The 15,992-nt window shown below is 44.2% G+C and overlaps 1 protein-coding gene across 5 annotated transcripts in view; it reads left to right on the top strand.

Moving 5' to 3' along the window:
* Positions 1-15,992, top strand: part of SEMA5B (semaphorin 5B) — a 246,171-nt gene that overhangs the window by 57,205 nt on the left and 172,974 nt on the right. For all 5 annotated transcript variants that reach the window (XM_048953844.1, XM_048953843.1, XM_048953845.1 and 2 more), the window contains exon 2: positions 9,952-10,167. The gene's annotated coding sequence lies outside the window, so the exon portion shown is untranslated. The remainder of the gene's footprint in view (positions 1-9,951; positions 10,168-15,992) is intronic.

Below are 15,992 nucleotides of genomic sequence, written 5' to 3' on the forward strand. Positions count from 1 at the left end.
GGCAACGTGTGAATGACTAATCCTGAACTCAGAACCGATTGCTCATGTGCTCAGACAAAGCCAGAAACGTGCCCCCTGCTCTCCCCCTCCATGCACGCTGATCCACAGGCTCACCAAGCGCGCAGCAGCTGCAGAGCAGCCTGGTTCCAGGAACGCTGACGACAACAGCGATGCTGCTCCACCACCAGCTGGGAGATGTTCCCCTCCCCGGCCGGAGCTATCACTCAACACGCAGAGGAGAGAGATCTCTCAGCTGAGAGCTGTGCCAGGGACTTTCTTGTACGGTACGCAGCAGAGCTGGCCCTGCACAAGGGCCCAATGCTCGCTGTTCTGAGCAGTGCAGCAGATAGAACCTCTCTTGGGCAGAGCTGAAGGGACTGGATCCACGTGCTGTTCTTTCTGACAGGCAAACGTTCCTTCATTTGTTTGATTGGTTTTGGTTGTTGGTTGGTTTGGTTTTTTTTTTTCTTCTTTTAAAAACTCTTTAAATTTCAGTCGCTGGGAAAACATTTAACTTCCCTAAGATTGCATCATGGATTTGAGCCTGATTTGTGGAGGCTTTGAGTCCAGACGGCTTTATTAGTGACAGTGGGTTCCTTTTCAGATAAATTCTCCTTTTCAGAAAACATCTTTCCTAAAGAGTTTCACAGCTGATTATGGGCACAAATAACTCATCAGAAAGAGTTAGCAATGCTCAGTGCTTGGCAAGCCCTGAGTTATGATCCTGTTAATGCTGTGGCACTGCGTGCTTCCAGCTGTGTTGCAGTGGCACGCAGACCCCAGCAGCTGTTGCAGAGCTCATCAAATAGCTGTTGAGCATCATCCCTGATTTGTCATAAACCCGAAGGTTCCTCTGGGGAAGGGATGTTCTCACCTGCCACAGCCCAGCTATGCAACAGCGGTGCTCCAGAACTGTCATTCTCACCAGGGCAGTGTATGTTTGGGTCTCTTTCCCTTCTTACTTTATTATTTTGCAGCCTTCCAGTGCCTAAAGGGAGCCTACAAACAGAAGGGAAGTCACTCTTAATAAGGGTAGATAATAGCAGGACAAGGGGAAATGGTTTTAAGTTGAGGGAGGGAAGATTTAGTTGGATGTCAGGGGGAAGTTCTTTATCAAGAGTGGTGAGGCGCTGGAACAGGCTGCCCAGAGAGGCTGTGGATGCCTCATCTCTGGAGGTGTTCAAGGCCAGATTGGATGGAGCCCTGGGCAGCCTGGTCTAGTATTAGACATGGAGTTTGGTGGCCCTGCATGTGGCAGTGGGTTGGAACTTGATCCTTGAGATCCCTTCCAAGCCAAGCCATTTTTGATTCTATGACTTTGCCTTCTTCAGGAGAAAAATGCCCAGGTTATTCATAGCTTTACACTTCTAAGTAGCTTGTCTGGAAATGTGGTCTGATGTATGCTTGAGGGCTGCCTACTTTCATTTCTTGCTAACAAGCTGAGTTTATATTTTAAAAAAATGCCTAGATATACCAAGAGGCATAGAATGGATTTTTTTAAAGGGCTCCAGTATCTTGGCCCTATAGGCAGGAATGGGGTCTGAGCTGCAGGTTGTGGGATGGACAGAAGCTGTGTTCTGTGTAGAACTGTAGTGTTTGCTTTTATTCTGATTAGAAACTTCAAAGCTGGAAAGGAAATTCTGAGGGGAAAAAAAGCATTGTTTGGGGTTCACAGAAAGGCTTTGTTTCAAGAAATATTTATTTTCAGATGCATAATACAGAAAAAGCTGAAGAAAACCTTATTTCAGAATATTTAATGCCTCTTGAATTTTTCCATATCTGGTTTTGCCATTGTCTGAACTTTTCCTATTTCCTTCCTTTCTTCCCTTTCAAGACACAATTTCAGCAGAACTGATAAAACTTCCCAAGCTGTTTTTGTTCAGGGAAAAGAACTGCCAGAAGGTGTCTGACCACTTCAGTCCTGGTGCTGTAGAAAGCCCTCTCGAGGTGCTTACATGCTCCCAGTGTCGCCGCGGCTGGGCTGCAATGTCCCAGTGTCTGTGTTCTATAAATACCCTGGGAAGATAGAGAGCACAGAAAGCAAACAGTGCACTTTAGTGGTGAGGACTTTTCTATCGGCCCGCTGGGTTTGTGCAAGTTGTCGCTGTGATTGTTTGTCACAAGCGGGCTGCAAACAATTGCTTTCAGCTGCTTGAGATAAAATGGACAGAGGTGGAGGCTTTATGTTGGCTCCAAGCAGAGGGAAACTTTCAGGCCAGAAGTATTCTTTCTGCTGCCAGCCTCCAGGAGGCTTTTTGGCCTGGAAGCTCATGTGTAACAGTTTATGTATCAGCCCAATAAAAGGCACAGGGGATCCACCTTGTCTCACTATCAGTCTGCCATCGAAAGTGTTGCTGCCGCTGATGGTGGCTTCTACTTGATTTGTACACACGACCCATCCAGCCAGGAGAGCTGTATGTCTCAGTGCTGTCCTCTACCTCTTGTTATAAAGGTTTGTATCAACGTGAGCTGTCCTGTAGTGTTACTCAATTTAAATATTGAAAACAAATGTTCTATTCCTCTGCCTCGGGGCTAGGAGTGATTATTTCAGCCTTTTCAGCATATATGAATCTGCATCTGTTAGAGGTCTCTCTTGTGTAACGCTCCTGGCATACGAATTCCGTTTGCAAATAAATCTAAGAAATGCTAAAATTGGCACCTAGTTCCACAGCCACCAATAGTGATAATGTGTCCAACAGTATAAATACCGCATTGCTCCGGAATGGCAGTGCTTTAAACTCAGCCACTTGGGTCAATGTCCTTCTGTCTTCTCATTGTTTACATCTCCATGTTTCAGTGTCACCAGGATACATTATTACGACCCTGGGATACAAGCAGCCCATTGCTGAGGATTTTTTTTTTTTTTTTAGTAACTTGGCAACGTTATCTAAAGCAAAGCAGACTCTTGAAAATTGGGACACACTGCAATACAGTATGGGGACAATGAAAAGTATTTTTGGTACAGAATATTTCTCACATGCTTGAAATCTCTGTTATATCAATCTTAATTAAAAGAGGAGTGGCCAAAACATATAAATATTTTCTTTTTCTGTTTAATGTTTCTGGTAAAATGGGTATTTTCCAAAGCACCCTTGGAAATGGCATAAGAATTTGACACAGTAACCTTAACAAGGCTTATTGTGCTGTTTGTAAATAGGTGTTTAGGGAGATATAAAATTGTAGATCATTGGCCTGATAAGCCGCGGTATCATTTTCAGAGATGTTTAGGTGGGTTGGCTGGATGACTGTTCAGAATCACTGCAACAGGAAAAATTTGCAAGAGAACTGTACTGATTTGAGGTGCAGAGAAGGCATTTTCATGCAGAATAGATGGGCTGCCACATTTATCTGTATTCTGAGCCGGCATCTGCCCAAGGGATGCCCTGTAGTACTGGTGTGAAGCTGCAGGTGCAGCTCTTGGGTTCACCTCCTCTTTGCTGGGTACCACATGGGCACATGGGATAGACCCCATTGACTGCCCTCATTCCCAGCCCTGGGCTTTTCCAGTGTGTGGCTCAAATGAGAAACTGCGTCTCTGGTATGTCGAGAAGGCAGGTAGAAAATGGGAAAGTTCAGGACACCTTGCCGCAAGTTGCAGAAAATGACAGGAATTTCCCAAATCTGATATTCAAGATGGTGATGAGCCATTTATGATGAAGTGCCTCAATGTATCCAGATAATTTTGAACATTTTGTTTCTTCTAGCCAATGTCAAGATCCTTCTGTGTGCTGCAGTCTGGAGCTCATTAAGTGCATGACGCATGGGAAAGTGTGTTTGCTTCTTAACGCTGTAAGAGTAGGGAAAATGAGTTCTTAACCCCATTTGGTGTCAGACACCTCTGCATCCTCAATTCAGTTCATTTTGCATACGTGTGCTTGGATGTTTGTACATGCATCTGGCTGAGTCTAGGTGTGGATAGGAAAGCCAGGGTCTGTGCAAAAGCCTCCCTTTGTTGGCACTGCCTGAAGGTAAAAGAAGAACATTTGCAAAGCGCGGCGCTCCCTCCGGCTGTCAGGCCTGAGAGATGGAAGTGCCCCGTGCTGCCAATGTTACAAACGGTATTGCTCCGGAGGGAGGTATTGAAGGATGCAGTGCATTGAGGAGTAGGTTGTTGTCTGCTTCAAAGTGAGAAGCGAATCAATAATTTGTTAGCCTGTTAGCTGATGGCTTGTCCGAGTGCCAGCTCTGGTGCCCTCCAGGAGGAGCTGCCAAAGTGACCGAAGGAGCAGAGCGAATCCCGAAAGTCATTTTCCTCAAACTTATACATGCAAACCTTCACAGCCTCTTGGTAAGGACAAATCATTGTAGGCTTAATTCTTGTCTGAGCAAAATTTCTTCTAAAAGCAATAGGCTCTACACTAGAGTCTTGTACCTCAGTGGGGTTAGGGCTTGGGGGACAGATGGGGGTCTCAGGACAGGGTGAGAACTGGGGCGATGCTTTCTGCTGTCCTCCAGCTGCCTGCCCCACATACTGCTGTAACAAACCCCATAAGAAGCCCTTCTCCCTGCTTTACAAATTAAGGGATAATAATCCCACAGTAGCGTCTTCAATAGAGATTTCTCCTGCCTGCCATTTTTATCTCCCTCTTCTTCCTTGCAAGTCCAAATATGTCTCCCTTGTAATGGACTCAGCCTTTATTACCCAAAGATCATGCCTCTCTATTAACCTTCAAATAAGGCTCCACCAAGCTGTGGGAAAACTGTTCTGCAGGGCATGTGGTATAAGTCACTGCGGGTGTCACACGGCTCTTCAAAATCCTGGTTTTCATTTGCTTTGAGGCTTTTTGCTTTTTGGTAAAGAGATGAAAATCTTTTCTGCTTTCTGCTGAGTGACTTATAAACAGCCTGTGTAAATTTGGCTTTAGAAATTACAACCAGAAAAATATATAGACTGTTGCATTGTTTTTATGAATCCCAGTTCGCTATACAGGGGAGATTCCATTATAAACTTTCATTAAAAATGAAGGAGGAACACTAAAAATTCTCCTGCAGATTCAGGGAAAGTAAAACTCCATCAAGCCAGCTAACACTGAGCCATCTTATGCTTTATTCCCTGCTGTTTATCTGAGGCACATTTCTTACAGTCAGTAGATTTCTACCTCTGGCAGTTTATACCTCCAGGAGTTTAAGAGCTTTTGACTAATTAAGACCAGAGAGATTTTCACCCCACTGCCACAGCCCCACTGATGGGATCCTGCCCAAGTGCTTTGCTCTCAGGGGTCCTATGAGGACAAAATTAAAAATAACTGACTAACTAATTAAATAAGCATCTGGTACATAAGCATACCTCTATTTAGATGCTCAGATCATCTCTGGAGACATCTATAGAAGTTTGATTAGAAAAAGCCATAGCTAAAAGCTGCCTCAAAGGTCACATGTATGACAACCAGGTCTTGTAGGGCTCCTGCCCGCATTGTCGGCTGCTGGCAAAGTAATTGTGGAAGAAGTCTGGATGGTTTAACTTCACGGGTGCGTAAGTATGTGTGTGTTTGTGCGAGCATCCAGAAGGGCCTGTGAGCGATGCTGGTGCTTAAACTGATCAGACAAGTTTTATTGCTTCTGCCCATTGGTGCTGTTTTGAAGTACAGGAGCTGATCCTCAGCAATGTAGCTCAGGGATGACTTCCCAAATGGCTTTCAGACCCTGGTTTCCACACTCATTTGCTTCCTTGATTCACTTCAATATCTGCTCCCTTCAGCGTTTATTGCTTTTGCTTAACCAGAGGCATTGAAAAATGCATTGTTACTCTGGGATTTTTCGGTAACACAAGGTGGTTTGGGGTCTGGATCCGGAGAAAAAGAAAAAGGGAAAAAACTAAAGCAAGAAAGTGGTTGTATCAAAATTATATGTGAAAAATGGGAAACTGTATGTGTGTGGAATGGTAGATCCAAGTCAAACAAATATATCAATGAAGGGAGGAGGAGCTTGACTGGAACCCAGGGCTCCACTAACCTAGTGATGGGCAAGTGCTTTGCTCCGATTCACTGCAGCTTGTGGCTCTGGCTCAGCAAGGCTCACACATCCCTCAGTCCATCCCAGCCTGGCAACATGATCCAGTGCCTACTGCATCCCTGTGGGCCTGCTGTCCTGCTCCAATGGGACTTGGGACAGCACTGAGATTCTTTTGGCTTTTTGTGATGGGTAATCCATGTAATTCGTGTTTGTGGTGCTGCAGGGGACACTCTGAGCTTTCAGCAAGCACACCTTGCATGTGGGAGATGTGGAATGAAGACAGCCAGCCTTGTTCCTGGAAGTAAACAAGAAATCTCTTTGTGTGATGCCTTCGAGAAGAGCAATGTCAGTGCCCAGTGGATGAAACACAATCAGAGGATTAACAGATCTGTTACTGTGTTTTTTGTAAGATCCCTCCTATAGTGTTGTGTACCAACATTGTGCTGTCAAATTCAGAAGGTGATCTTTGAAGGGAGATAACCAGATTAAAGACAGACAACTAAGGATGGACTTAGCCACCTTCCTCTAATGATGTGTTTAATGGCAAGATGATCATCATAGGGTCATTAAGTGCCAGGGAAAGTAGAAGGCACATTGTGAAAGTAGTAACAGAGAACAACAAATGCAATTTAATAAAGGGCAAATTCCAGCTGGAAATGAGGCTAAGCTGTCAGATGGTTAAGGACAGGCAGAAAGGGAAGTCATTTGCTTAATGAGGTAGTTCAGACAAACTAGATAGAAATACTTCAGGTTCCGAACCCAGCAAGTGTGGCACTGTGTCTTCCCTGCACAATATGGTGGTTTTCACTAGCAGGGCTCTGTCAGCCTTGGCTGTTGTAACCATTAGCAGCATTAATAAACTACGTTGGAATGAAAGTACTACAATAGCATCATTACATGCGGAGGATCTTTCTTTCATCTCTAGGAGTGAAGAAGGAAATTAGGTTTTCTGTGGCTTCACAACAAGAAACAAGAAGTAGTGTGCTATGGTTGTGCTGGAGGAGATTTAAAGGCCACAGAGGGAGGGATGTACAGGGAGATTTCCCTATGGCACAGCACTTAGGCAACTCACCGTTCTCTCACAGAAGCAGCTGGGCTTCCCCATAGCAGAACCTCAGAACCCAGCCCTGTGTTCCACCCCAGCTGCTGCCTTGGAGCAGAGCTGGCCTGAAGGCTGTTGGTGGTGCAGTGGTTGATCTTAATTAACCACCTCCAGGGCTCTCTGCTGCAAATGTGCTCATGCTCTCCTGCCTGCAACAGCACTTCATTAGCAGCACAGCTGCAAACAGCCTTGTGTCTGCGCTGCCGCTAAGGCTTTATCAAAAACCTGGCTTCAAGCTCAGAAAAGTGGACCAAACGTATTGCCACGGGAACTTAGGGAGCCTGGTGTCTCAATCAGTGGGTCTAATATGATGAAGAAAAGCAAATAACAATATTAATCTCTTTGTGCCATGAATATGCAGCTAATGTTCCTTGCTGTATTTTAAATACGCTGACAGGCATGGTGCAGCTAATTAATGAGGTTGCCTAGGGATCCCAATTAACAGCTAATGGTCGCCAACCACAACATCAGAAAATAAAGAGAAATATGGGGATCTTGTGCATGGAAATGTCTTGTGTTGTCCAGCGTAGTTGATGATCACTAAAGTAATAGAATTCTCATAAGGATTTGAGCTTCTCAAAAATAAATGCAGTTTCTCCAGGACCTTGATAGTGATCAGGAAGTGAACGTAAAACTGTGATCTCATGTAATTTGGAAAGTTAATATACTAATCTGATTGGCAGAGCTTGCTAGGGACCTCACTGTACACACTGAAAAGGGAGAAAAATCTTATGGTTGGGTGCATCAATAGCAATGGAAGTGCAGAAGACAGTAGATTCTATTCCATAAATCATCAGAGATGAAAATGGGTGGTGTTCCAAAGAGAAATAAAGCAGTGTTGTTCTTTGTGAGGAAAATAGGTCAGCCCATGTACAAGCATTGGTTGTTATGTGCTACAGTAGATATATGTTGGAGAGCTGGTTGGAAAATTAATTTATTGCTGACAAAACATTGCTTTTAAAGAAGTCTTTCCTCGTGCTTTGAGATTTTCTTGGGGAAGAGAAAAAAGGAAATTACCACTTTTCCCCTACCAGCAACTTTCAGATGGAAGCCTGGTTTCTGGTCAGGCTTTTTTTCCCAGCATAAACACATGAATTCTTGGTGGTACCTTTCAGCTGAGATCTGTAAGACAAATGCTAGAGGCTGTGGTTACATTGTGGTCGGGCAGTGTGGAGATTTAAACTTCAGGCTTTTAGGCTGGGACATCAGGTTACTCCTTAGGTTTCAGTTGCTGGGTTGGCTTTCCCTAGCTGTCTCATTTTTATCCCTGTATGAAATGGCAGAAGCTTCGGGGGTTGGGAAAATTTCCCTGCGCTAAACTTTGAGCTTGTTTCCAGTATCTTGACTCCTTTAACTGGGTGTCAGTGGCCTTTTTTGGTTAGATACCACAGGCTAATTCCCATCTCTGCTCTGGGACTGTAGCTGAGCTGAGCAGTTCATCGCCAAGGGAAAACAAGTCTTTCTTTATAACTGTTTCTCTTCATTTTATCTCAGCTTGTCAGAGCCTGGCAGATTCTCCATCCTTTATGCCACTCCTCAGCAGCTTTCTTTGCAGAGCGGTCATTAGCTCTGCATATGGGGTGGCCTGGGGGGATTCTTTGCTTCCCTAAAGTTCCCTCCACTCTTTCATGGGTTTTCTTTCAATTTTATATTCTTTTAGGCTGAAAAAAGCTAGATTCTGCTCTGAATCTGGTCTTTACTTGATGTATTCTTGATGCTTGTAATCCCTACTGGACTGGGCTGACCTGCTGTGGTACTGTAACAGTGCCTGACATGTTTGTTCTGAAAAACATTGATAGTGTTGGCATTTGTATCTCATTTTCTTAAGTTTACTTATACTGTTTAAAACAATTTGTGGAGATTTACAATTGCTTGTTTTGTAATACAGCCACGAAGAATTAAGGGAAGGCTTTAGAAGTAATCCCTCTTCTCCTCCAGCCAAAGAAGCACTGTCATGTTGTCATCTATCAAATGATGTAGGGTCAGAGTTTGCCTTCTCTCTAGGTGCACTTGATAGGCATATGTAAGTGCCTCATTTCAGTCATTCACAAAGGAATTCAGCACTTTGATTTTTAAAGGTGGTGCCAAACATGCAGAGAGAACAGCGTAGCTTAGCTGCAGTGCACCTATGGGAGCGATATTTGCAGAAAAAATGACTGAGAAGAGAAGACTTAGAAATCAATTGCAATTAGAACTGTAACTGGCTTGATACTGGAGACGGATAACTGCTAGCTTTTGATATTTGCTAGCTAGGCAGAAACTCAGAAAATTGCATTTTCTGAGAGCAGAGATACGGAGGAAAGATGGCTTTATGTTTAAGTCTCTATGCTGGGAGTCACAAATCGACTTCCCTTCGTTTCCTGACTGCCTTGCAGGATGCCTCTGTAGTCTTGGGGATGATTACAAACTTTTTACCATATGTTTATGCTGCGTCTGGTGATCTGAAGCCTCATTTTAGTTGGCACTCATGAAATTCTAGCCTACCAAATAATATTTACTCATTAGTCTCCTCCAGAAAGTAAACAAACCTTCTTTGGAAAAACTAAACTGAGTCACGTTTACACTGAACAGGGATTGTGTGTCTGAGTCAGTGATGGATGACAAGTGAGGCCTTCGGAGATGATGACTATATCAGACTGGATGCTCAGCCCAGGCTTGGGATCATTTAGGTTGCTTTGAAAAATACTGGGGGAGGGAGAAGGGGAGAGATGCTGACCGCGAAGGGCTGTTTTCCCAAATAGTTAGTGCTATAACTCAGGGAGAGGAAGGACCTGACAGAAGTAGCAGGAGCCTTCCTCAAAGAGGACCCTATAACGTCAGGCACATTTCTTTATTAATGAAGGAAAAACAACAAAAAAAGCTTTTTCTTTTTTCTTTCTTTCTTTTTTTTTTAATAGATAAATCATCCAGAAACAAGTTTATGAGAAAAATAAAAGGAAGAAGGCCAAGGAGGCATGCCAGAGAAGGGAGCCTGCAGAGTCCAAGGGGTTCAGAGAAGGCTGCAGTGGGACTGCCTCTGAGAGGGAGAGTTAACATCCTAACAGGTTTACCTTCTGGGACTCTGAGCTTGGATTGCTGCTGGAACATTTGTCCTGGACCTGGCCTCTGGGCTGGTGAGTTAGTGATGGAGTGACACACGTGTCTTATGCTGAAATGTGATGTTTTCATGTTGATCACTGCAAGGAGTTATGGTCTCTGATCACTCTGTTTCTCCTGCTCCAGTGAGGACAGTATGTGTCAAGCAGATAAAGCACAAATCTGGGAGCTGGAAGACTTGGTCTGTTTCTGAGGCTGCCACGGCCTATTTGTGGTTTTTGATGAGGCAAAGAAGTGCAGATGTTAGATGAAGGGTTTTCCAAATGGCTCAAGGCTCTCTTAACTGTGCCGTTACGGAACTTGATGAGACCCACTCTTTCTCCTGACTTTGTTGGGAGCTGAGATCTTGTATTTCAGCCTGTAAAAAAGGTAGGTGTCTGCAACCATTTGGATACGAACAATGCGTGCCTGCTGCAGTGCAGGCAGATGATGCAACTTTTGCAGATGCTGTTTAGTGGGAAGGGAAGGGAAGTGTATTGTAGCTAACAAGGTGGGTCAAAGTCAGGCCCTGGTTATAGCAGTTCAAACCAAGAATAATGCTGTTGGTGCATTTAGCCAGAATTCATTTTACACCAATACGTACACGTGGCAATCAATCCGTACAGGTACGTGTGATTGCAGTATGGGCAAGGGAATGGTGAACGGAACTCAATTAGTCTGGTCCCAGAATATATCCCACAGTAAGTAATAGCATTGCAAGGGGTTAGTTTTGCAATATTGCTTTTCCATTGCAGCAACACAAGAACGTTCCATTTACTGTTTGTGCCCAATTTGTGCTGTCTGAATCTAGGAAATGTGCCCACTTAGCAGAATTTAGAGCTTCTGTTTGGAACAAAGCAAAGGATTTTTTGTTTTCTTTATGGAAAATGTTTCTGTTTTCTTTTTTCATCATTACAATGTATTTATTATTTTAATAGATGAATAAAATTTTCCTCTATATTTTTGTAGAACTAGAACTAGACCCAACAAAGAACTTTCCAGAACAATCAATCTGGTCCTATTATAATGATTCATTTCCCTTTGGGCAGCCTCACAAAGGTGTGTGGGTCGTTACAGGGAAATGGCAGCATTGGTCCTGCAGGCAGCTCCCAGCCCATGTCCTCTGACAAAGAAGAAGCGTGGAGGAGGCTGCAGAAGTGTGTCCTTTTTGGAGGAGCAGCGGGCATTTTCTTTGAAGATATCTGCACTTACCTCCTGTCTCCCCTTAAACTCTTTTCACATTAATATTCATATTTTCAATGCTAATGAGAGTGATGACTATATGCTAAAAAGATTCTTCCCCTTCAGATTTCTCTTACAATAGCCAAATACAGAAGAAGTGATGAACTAAAGCTCCCTGTGAGTCTTTGACTCATCCAATCACCCCAATTAATCAGTGTTAAAGAGAAGCGTGTGTGACCACCCAGGGCACTCTGTCTGGCTCCACAACTTAGGTTGCTTTGTCTCAGTGTTGCCGCATGCACGTGGTATGAGATTATGCCCTGTCCTCAAGTGCCCGCCACACTTAACACAGTGTAGTCAAACCAAAGGCAGGGTGAGCGTCAGTTATGAAAGAAAAGAATTCCTAAGTAGCTGTAGGTTTAGTGGAAGCCTGTTAGGATCAAACTTTCACCTTCAGTATAAATCTAATGAGGGAAAATTTGTATGTAGGTACACACTCATTGAAAGTAAAGTGCGAACCTAGGAAAACTGTTTCAAACTAAGGGGAAATGGTTTCAAACGGAAGGAGGGGAGGTATAGACTGAATGGATGTAAGAAAATAGTTTCTTCCAGTAAGGGAGGTGAGGCACTGGAACAGGCTGCCCTGAGAGGTGGTAGGTGCCCAGTAACTGGGAACATCCAAGGTTAGGCTGGATGGGGTTATGAGCGCCTGATCAAGCTGTAGGTGTCCCTGTTCACTGCAGGGCAGCTGGACCAAGTGGCCTTTAAAGATCCCTTTCAGATTAAACTAAGATTTATTAGGAAAATGGCAAACAATGGGTAGTAACTCCTAAGGGGGAAGAGCCCATAGGTTGGGGTTCTCCTTTTACCCAGCTGTGCTGCTAACCTGCTGTAAATCCTTCCCAGTTTCTCACCTTCTCTGGAGGTGTGGCTTTGCTGTTGTGAAGAAGCAGCAAAGATTCCTTTCAGCTGTGCCACCAGAGCATGGTCTGAGCCGGGCTAATGAGCACAGGTGCTGGCTGCAGGGAGCAGGAGTACTGGGGTTGCTCTGGCAAGCATTTTGTTTTAGGGAAGAATGGATCCTTGGAGCATTTGATCAACAATCTGGGTTTGTATGCCCATTTCTGCATTAAGCACACTTAGTGATTTAGGAATTTTCTGGCTGTTTCTCTCTTTTGTTTATCTCATGTTCTCATCAACAAGAGCTTTGTTTTAGATTATGATAAGGCTTTTTAACCATAATTTTTCTGGATACGGTCATAAGAAAATCTTTTTTTTTCTTTTAAATAGTAGCCCATTCTCACTTTTGAGCTATCTTGACTTTTTTTAATGGGAAGCAATAATGAATTTCCATATGGGCTATACCTTGTAAAAAGATTATCTCCATTTATTCTTTTTATAAAGTTTTCAGAAGGGAAGGCACTGTCCCAATGCACAGAAGCAATTTTTCTTTTCAGTGGATCCTGTGACTCAAATCTAAACCTTTGCTCTCCGAGGAACACTTTTCAAATGTTTACTTACTGCTTGATTCCTGATAGGCAGTCTGGAAAAAAATCAGATGAGGTGTTGCTCCTGAAAGTTATACTGCTTTATATTGTTTGAAAGGCAGAGATTGAGCTGATTTGTCTAGCAGCTTGCCTTTTCTCAGCTGGGGGAAAGAGTTCCTTTGTAGCTTAGGCTTTTATCAACAGTCCAGTAAAAGCGTTTTATATACATACATAAAAAAAAATACAACATTCATATAAAGCCTTTCATCTTGAAGGCTCCAGAGTAGTTGACAAATTTGCCAAATAATTTGTCTTTTCTCAGAAGTTATCTCTTGCTCCAGCATAGAAGCATAGGTATTTCTGTGTTGTGTGAAACCATTCTTGCTACTAATAACTCATTAAAGTAACCATCAGAGCTGTAATGCACGGATTACAAAATTTTAAACTAAGAACTTTAGAAACTTTTTCCTAGTAATGTAAGAGGATTTATTAAACACGAAGCTGTTTTCTTGGTACAGTGAGGCCACAGGGGCACTGGAGCACGAGGTGTGCTGAGGGAAGCCTTGTGGTGGTTAACTGGAGAAAAAAGACCAGTTGTACAATAGTGAAGACAAAAGCAGTCTTGGAGCCATCCGCTTTGTTTGGGTGCTTGGTGACAAATTCCTGTCCTGCAGCACAGCTGGAACAGATTGTTGTGTGGGCATGAAAACACACCTATGAGGATGCTCTGCTGCCTGCCCAAGCCCGTCCAAAGCAGATTGCCCTTTACCGTGCTGGTGACCCCAGGAACGCTGCTTCCATCTGAGCCTTTATGTATGAGCAGTATTTTCCTCTTCTGAAAGGGCACTGCACTGGCACATCCCACCTGCGTTCTTCTTGGCTGCTGAACCGTATTCTTGTGCAAGGCGCTGCCTACCTCACGAGCAAACATGCTGCAAGGTGACAGCGGGTTTCATGATGGGACCCATAGTGTAAGAGTGTTAATGGAGTCAAGTGCTCTTTATTGGCTCTGGGGTGTTTCAATGCACCCTTGGCGTGCTCGTGCTTCCTGTAAGAAACTTGGCTGGAGGAATTGGAGCTGCAAGACATCATCCCGAATTCCAGCTGGGATGTGTAACTTGGCTACGCGGCGCTCTCCCCTCTTTGCCCCCCTTAGCCACTTCCCATGTTAAATAGTTTCTCAGGACTCAAAGGGAAAGGGGGAGATAATCTCCAGGCCAATCACTCTGATAAGTAGGAAAAATGTGTACATAAATGAGCCACGATTAATAGTATGACATTGTCTCTTGACTCACTTCTCTGGCAGTTGTGGCTTGCTGGGATGGCAGTCCTTGTCCTGTTGTCGGGGGCTGGGATGCAGAGAGTGAGCACTGAGGGTGGGATTTGTTTAACACATATTTTCGTACTGAAGAAAAAAAAAGTGTGATTTATTTTCTTTTGCTGCAGCCTGCTCACAATTTTCAGTTTACATTAATAGCTGTGGGAAGAGCAACTCTTAATGCCATATACTTTGGCTATTAACACTGTGTCTGGTTTGACAGTACATCCCTCTTAAATTTTTTTTATTCCCTTGTGATCATAAAATATGTATCAGCCTTCCTTTGTAATCTTCAGTGTGTCCAGCTAGCTAATGTGCATCTCTTTCCCTTTAGGATTTGATTTTTCCATCACTATACACTTAGCAAGAAGAAACAAACTGACTTCTTCAATTCTATTTTATTTTTAATCAGAAGCTTGTTTGAATTCATATTTGATGGAGTTGTTTCTCCCGGAGCCCCTAGCAGCTTCCTCCCCAAAATTTTTGCTTCACTGATATTTTAATTGCTGTAATAATCAGCATTCTGAATAAGAGGTCTTTCCCCTAGCTCAGTAAATCCATGCAGGCTGGGTAAAGCATGTCTGTGATTTATGTGCAGATAAACAGCTTTGGATCCCATCCAATCACTTCATCAGTTTTAATTCGGCTGCCTAATCAGTAGCAAACAGGAGGGCTGGTTTTTTGTTGGGTTTTTTTGCTTTGTTTTGCTCTGAGCAGGGTGGGGGTGCTAACGGAGAGCTTGGCGCCTTCCCCAGAACGGCACTGATCCTCCCCGTTTCTCATCATGTCAGTGTCAAAGTCAGTGCTAACTTTCTGAAGGAGTGGATGAGAAGGGACGGGATGCCAAGACCTGCCTTTAGGCTTTCGCTGGTATCTAAGGAACCGCACAGATATGCGGTCTGAAAAACAAGCCTGTACTTATCTCATGTTTTATAAAGGACATCCCTTGGATGCCTGAGAAATGTGGAAAGCCTCGGATGGAAGCAGATTTTATTTCCTGTCCATGTTCAGGAGCTGACACCTTCAAAACCACTGGAACCACTGCAACAGGATACCCAAAGAGGTTATGGATGCCCCATCCCTGGATGCATTGAGTACCAGGCTGGATGTGGCTCTGGGCAGCCTGATCTAAGTGGTTGTCCACCCTGCACATAGTGGGGGGCTGGAAACTAAGTGATCATTGTGGTCCTTTTCAACCCAAGCCATTCTATGATTCTATGAAAACTGGTTTCACAGCAATCCTGCTGCTGCTGTTCCCCACAAGGTCTGGTGACTTTGGTGGGGCTCGGAGGTGTCAGGTGCCTGCAAGGTGCTGGGCAGCACCAGGGGATGAGTGCTGTTCTCTTGCATCCCCACTGCTTTACGTCCTTCTGTGCAGACTGCAGCATCCTGCTCCCCACTGGCCCAGTGCAGCAGGGTGGGATGGGGCAGTGTTTGCTCATTCCTGCCCTTTTCTTCTTCTTTCCTGCCCTGCTGTTCTGTGAGATGGATGCTGAATGCTCAGTGATGGAGTGCTGGGGCTTTGGGAACAAATGCTGTGCGTGCAGTTCTGCAAGAGAACTGCTCCTCCTGCAGCTCCCCCAGTGGGCAGGTGCCCATTGCCACCTTTGCAGCTCCAGCCTACATGCTGCTGTGACACATGGACCATGTGCACAACGCTGTAGAGGGCAGCATGATCTGCCTGCCCCAAAGCTGGCTTTTCTAACTTGGGGCCAAAATTTCTGACCCTATTTTTATTTATCCTGAGCCAAGCAAATACCTATTAATAGTAAAATGCTGCACCACTTACATTATTATCTGTTGGTGCCATGCGTCCAGAGGTGAAGTATTCCCTGATTCGTAATCAGCCTCTGCAGGATTACAGAGAGTAACCCCA

This window comes from Lagopus muta, chromosome 8, assembly GCF_023343835.1.
Source record: "Lagopus muta isolate bLagMut1 chromosome 8, bLagMut1 primary, whole genome shotgun sequence".
Classification (NCBI taxonomy): domain Eukaryota; kingdom Metazoa; phylum Chordata; class Aves; order Galliformes; family Phasianidae; genus Lagopus; species Lagopus muta.